General features: G+C 40.0%; 1 pseudogene; it reads left to right on the plus strand.

Annotated features, from left to right (window-relative positions):
* Window positions 1-2,030: 2,030 nt before the first annotated feature.
* On the plus strand, window positions 2,031-5,631 carry LOC138813673 (olfactory receptor 7E178-like; annotated as a pseudogene).
* Window positions 5,632-6,488: the final 857 nt, after the last annotated feature.

Genomic DNA, 6,488 nt, shown 5'->3' on the forward strand with positions numbered 1-6,488 from the left:
TTTAAAATAATAGTATGTGCATCTTCGGAGACAATTCAATTATTCTCTTGCACATATAAGTCTTCAGACCCTAACCATCATTCAAACTATAGGGGAACACTAAAAATAAAAACCTGGGGATTTGAGGCATGGTCCAGGTGGTAGGACATCAGCCAGTGAGCTAAAGTGTTGAATCAAGAGTTCAAATTGTGAAATTGTTAAACATGGACCACATCCATCCTTACTTCACAAGACTTGGCCATCATTGTTATGGCTTTGATCCTCTTCAAGATTAGATCACAACCCCAGAGACTCTGTAAAACAGCACTCATGTGCTAGTTGATGAATATCAGAACTTTGTAATTCCACTGAGCTTTATCAGCATCATTTAATACTCCAATACCATAAGAAAGGTTTCCATGGGTATTAAAACAGAAATGGGCAAAAGAGGAGGCTACAATGCTTGATAAGAAATCTACTCATCTTGCTCATGTAATTGTAACCCCCTATACAGTATTTTCACAATAAAAAAAGAACAGAAATGGGGTGGGTGGGTTTAGATATATTTTTGAGGCTGGTTGGGACACCTTGGAGAGTATCCTCCAATTTCAGTGTATTGTTAGTGTTTTTCTATTTATTTTCACAACCACCTCTCTTCATAATGATGAGGTCCTCTCATTGAGGTGGACACAGGTGATGCTTGTAATCCCAGCTATTCAAGAGGCTGAGTTCTGAAGATCATGGTTCAAAGACATCTCAGGTTCTGTGACTTAACTTTAACATTTATTTTTAATTCTTTATGAGGTCATCCTGGCTGGGGTGCCACAGGATAGGTCAGAAAAGGATAGACAGAAACAGCCTGCTATTACTGTCAACAGCAATCACAATTATATTGTCTTATTTTGAAAATTACAAAAGGTCGCCAAATACTTAATTATTCATACTTCTATGAACAGTTAATACAATGTGATCTAAAGAAAACAAATATTTTACCAGATGCTGGTGGCTTGTACCTGTAATCATGAGATTGTGGTTCAAAGCCAGCCTGGGAAGGAAAGAGCTCTTATCTCTAATTAACCACCATAAAAGCTGGAAGTGGAACTGAGGCTCAAGTGGTAGAGTACTAGCCTTGAAATGCTCAGGGACAGTGTCCAGGCCCTGAGTTTCAAGCTCCAGGACTAGCACAGATACACACACTTACACACACTTACACACACACACACACACACACACACACACACACACACACACACACACACACACACACACACACACACACACGAGAAAAAATAGAACCAATTATTTCCTAAAGTAATCTGGGCTATTTCTGGAAAAGTAGAAATCATAATCTTCTGGGGCCATTTGTTAAATGTCTGGTATGACACCAACAAAGGTTTGCAAATGATGTAAAAGGAAATTCATTTTCTTCTACTGTCTACCTGATCTGGAAGAAATAACGATTATCCGAAGAAATGCAGAAATCAAAGTGAATTCCTATTGACCTACCAGTTTTCCTGTAGTGAGTGTGTGTGTGTGTGTGTGTGTGTGTGTGTGTGTGTGTGTGTGTGTGTGTACACCTCACTAGACATATGCTGGGTTTGAACTTAGTGACTCAGGCTCTCATTTAACTTTTCTGCCGAGGGTTGGTGCTCTAACACTTGAGCGACACTTCCATTTCTGACTTCTTTTTGGTGGTTAATTGGAGATGAGTCTCAGGGACTTTGATTCCCTGAGCAGGCTTTGAACCACCATCCTCAGATCTCAGGCCTGAGCCACTGGCTCCCAGCTGAGTCACACATTTTTTCAAGTCACACCGTGGGATGATATCCTGGAACTTGAGATCCATGGGTTTAGAGTACATGGTGACTTTTTCGTGAGAAGATTGCCAGCCCCAGATCCTTCTAAGAATGTTCCTTATCCAATGATCAAGTCTCCAGAGATTGGAAATAACCAGGACCAATTTAGTGAATGGGAAAGGGAGAGGATGGAGACACACCCTTCATGCTCCAGCAGAGGCTCAGGGCATCTCAGTGAGTTTTGAGGTTTCAGGGATGGGGGAGAGGGGAACTTCGACCTATTTCCTCATCATCTGTTCAGACATGGCAGGAAGGTGAGCCAGATGCAAACGTTCCAGGGGGCAAAGTTGAGCTCAGAGGTCTAGACAGTTTAAGGTCTTTTATTGTGAGGATGGAATTCCTCTCATAGGTGATTTTGATTTCTTTCTACACAAGTTCTAGCTCATTAAAATCTTCTGCATTAGTGGAGAAAATGGCTCCTACTAAATAAAGTTCTAAGAATGATTGCGTGTAGGTGTCTCACACCTGTAATTCTAGCTACTCAAGAGCTGAGATCTGAAGCTTGCAGGGAAGTATGTGAGACTCTTAGGTCTAGTCAAGTAGCCAAAAGCTAGACAGGGAGCTGTGGCTCAAATGGTAGAGACATCAGCACTGAGTGAAAAATAGCTCAGAGAAAATGCCCAGGCCCTGAATTCAAGCCCCAGGACTTTGCAAACTTAAAATTAAAACAATAAAAGGAGCAATTGAACACTTTTTTATTGTGAAAATACTGTACAGAGGGGTTACAATTACATGGGCAAGATAATGAGTACATTTCTTATCAAGCATTGTAGCCTCCTCCTTTGTTTCCCTTGCAATTGAACACTTTGTATATTTAAAATTTTCAAAATAGTCACATCTATGGTAATATTACATCTGTTTTATTGACAATCAACTGCTGAGTTTTTTAAATATCACTCAACATTCTTAAAATTGGTTCCCTTAATTATAGTTTTATTGTTAGGAAAAACAAAAGCCTGAGTTTTCATAAGGAGTTTAAATTAAGGTGATATTCTTCTATCTTTTTTTATGAGAAAGTGTGTAGTTAAAAGATTTTGATTTCACATAAGTTGATAGTTATAGTTTCTCACTTGATTGTGGTTCTGACATTGGTTTCCAGTACCCACAATGGAGGGTTGTAGTTGATGAGGAGAATTCCACCAGATAGATGATAGTAAATATCTATTTAGTAAGCAGAACTTGAGGCATTTCTTTGAGAATGTTGAGGCATGATGAAATAATTCTTTTCTTATTGTGTGTCCCTGGCTCACACCTGTATTCCTTGCTACTTAGGAGGTTGAGATTTGAGGGTGGTGGTTTGAAGTCAAACCCAGCAGGCAAGTCTGTGAGACTGATTTCCAATTAACCATGAAAAGCTGAAAGTAGAGCTATGGCTCAAGTGGTAGAGGACTGGCCTTGGTCCAGATCCTGATTCAATCTCTGGAGCAAGCACTACACATGCACACACACACACACACACACACACACACACACGTAACAAACACACACAAATTCTGCTCATTGAAAATAAGCACAGAACATTAAAATGTGTTAACATGGTACTTCACTATCATCTGTCATCTTCAGGATCGGTCTTGTAACTTTTTGTTCATTCAAAAAAAAACTCATTATCCAGAGCTGGGAAGGTGGCTCAGTGGTAGAGCGCTTGCCTTGCATGCATGAGGCCCTGGGTTTGATTGCTCAGCACCACATAAGCAAAAAGAAAAAAGCCAGAAGTGGTACTGTGGCTCAAGTGGTAGAGTGCTAGCCTTGAGCTGAAGAGCTGAGGGACAGTGCCTAGAGTTCAGGCCCCATGACCAGACCAAAAACAAAACAAAACAAAACAAAACTCATTATCCAAATAAGAAGTCTAGTGCCTAAACAGTTATATTTTGAGTCACATTAAAACAAATCAAAAGGAAAAATAATGTTTGACATGAAACACCCAACAGTTGAATCCTTTATCTCCTTTATCTCCCTAAAAGAGACCATCTAAAGACTACATAATGTACACCAGCCACCAAGCACAAAATGTGCTGCTGAATTCCAAGTATTTCATTGTGATTGTACATCCAGACAATGGATCTTTTGCCCTAACAGGTTCTGATCCATAGAAAGAGGATTCATATTCTTAAAAAAAAATATTTTGGTGCCTGTCCTATAGCTTAAACTCAGAGCCTGGGCACCGTCCCTGAGCTTTTTTGCTCAAGGCTATCACTTTTCCACTTGAGCCACAGATCCACTTCCACCTTTTTAATGCTTAGTTGGAGATAAGAGTCTCATGGACTTTCTTGCCCAGGCTGGATTTGAACCGTGATCCTTAGATCTCAGATCTTCATACCTTCAGCTTATAGGAATTAGACACCAATACTTGGAAGGATTTATATTCTTAATACGAGCATGAATGTTGAACATGAAGAAAATATATTTGACTGATTCATGCTGTCTTATTAGTTAGATTATTTTCCCCTAAGGGAGGGAAGGCTAATTGCTTGTCTTATTTATTTTATCCATTCAAATAGAATGAACTGATAGTTACCTGGCCCAGGATTTGTGAATTAAAAAATGACCTTGAATCTTTAAGGTTAATTGGCCCACAGACCCCATATTGGATGAGTACAGAACAAGGGACTATTACAACTCCAATGAGTTCAGTTAAAGAGCACAGCTGTGAGGAATATTCCTGAAGACATTTGAATGTGCAATCCATGAGGACGTGTGTGTGTGTGTGTGTGTGTGATTCCAAAGCCTTAACATTCATTTGCTGTTCTGGGCTTGGTGTTTTTACACCAACTTTCTCTTCACCAGGTGTCCCATCTATGGGGAGATAGACAACCTCGCCTGTGTCTGGGAATTTCTCCTCCTTGGACTCTCACAGGATCCTGAACTACAATCCTTATTATTGGGCTATTCTTGACATTTTACCTGGTCACCATGCTGAGCAACCTGCTCACCATACTGGCTGTCAGCTCTGACCCTTACTGACCCCCAGTACTTCTTCCTCTCAGCTCTGACCCCCATGTATTTCTTCCTCTCCGGTCACTCCTTGGCTGACATTGGATTTAGCAAGAATATAGTTCCCAAAATGCTGGACCTCCAGACACACAGCAAATCCATCAGCTACACTGGCTGCCTAACTCAGGTGTCCTTTGCTTACCTTTTTGGCTGTTTGCAATGTCTGCTTCTTGATGTGATGGCCTTTGACCACCTGGTGGCCATCTGTCACCCCCTACACTACCAAATCATCATGAACCCTCATCTCTGTGGCATGTTAGTTGTGGTGACATTGTTCTTCAGCCTTCTGGATGCCCAGGTGCACTGTTTGATGGTGTCCCATCTGACCTTCTGCAAGGAGGTGGAGAACCCTCATTTCTTTTGTGAGGCTTCTCAATTTTTCACCCTTGCCTGTTCTGACATCTCCATGGACTCCATATTGATCTACATGACAGGTGCTGTTTTGGGTGGCATCCCAGTGTCAGGGATCTTTTATTCGTACACACAAATCATTTCCTCCATTATGAAAATCCCCTCAAGAGCAGGGAAGTACAAAGCTTTCTCTACCTATGGATCTCACCTGTCAGTGTTTGGTTTGTTTTATGGCACTGCCACTGATGTCTACCTCAGTTCAGCCATCTCACTCTCCCCCAGAATGGTGGCTGTGGTAGCAGTGATGTACACCCTGGTTACCCCCATGCTAAACCCCTTCATCTATAGTCTGAGGAACAGGGACATCAAGAACACCCTCTTGAGGATTCTCAAGAATGGTATAATCTCTCTGCCTCTAAGCAAAATAAAAAATGCACAAAAGACTATGTGATTTTTTTTTATTGCACATACATGCTTCCCCCATGGTATAACCCCTGTTTTCACTGTATTTGATGTTGGCGCCCTGCATCTTGTATATACATTTTCCCAATTTGGGGAGGGGAAGGGAAATAACAAAATGCTGAAATAAGGATACAGGTTGACCCATTGTAATAATGAGATATATATGACACTATATTGAAAATGAGCTTTACAACTTAGGGGGTGGGGAGTGGGAGAAGTTGTGGAGATGAGGAGGGAGGGATGGTAGGAGATAAACAAAGGAGGAGATAACAATGCTCTAGAGGAAATGTACTCATTACCTTACTCACGTAATTGGAACCCCTCTGTACACTAATTTTACAATAAAAAAAACATTAAAAATGGGCAAAAGAAATTCTGTTTATGTAACTTGAATAAAGGGATGGAGGGTGAAAATGGAGAACAAGGAGGAGACCAAGAAACATTGTACTCATAACCTGACTTATGGCATTGTAACCTCTCTTTACAGCTACTTAATAATAATAATTAAAAGTAATAATAATATTAATGAGAAATTCTCTCTCATGACACAGTGTATATCTGTATAGCCAAATGACCTTCTGCTTTGTGTTTATCCATTTTTTTCTCTTGCCAATTGCTCTCATTGATTAGAGAATGATTTGTGTGCATATATGTGTTTACAACTTACAATACTATATTCAAATTTTGGTATGTATTTCATGTCTTTTTGCCGTTCAGGTTCTTCTTACTTTCAAGCAGTGGAAGATAATCATCCCTTTTTGTTTCATCTCATTTATTGTTTCTAAAAATTTTAGGTAAACACACACTTATATGTGCATATATATATATATATATATATATATATAT

The sequence above is a fragment of the Dipodomys merriami genome, unplaced genomic scaffold (assembly GCF_024711535.1).
Source record: "Dipodomys merriami isolate MVZ:Mamm:240054 unplaced genomic scaffold, mDipMer1.0.p SCAF_6, whole genome shotgun sequence".
In the NCBI taxonomy this organism is placed as follows: Eukaryota; Metazoa; Chordata; class Mammalia; order Rodentia; family Heteromyidae; genus Dipodomys; species Dipodomys merriami.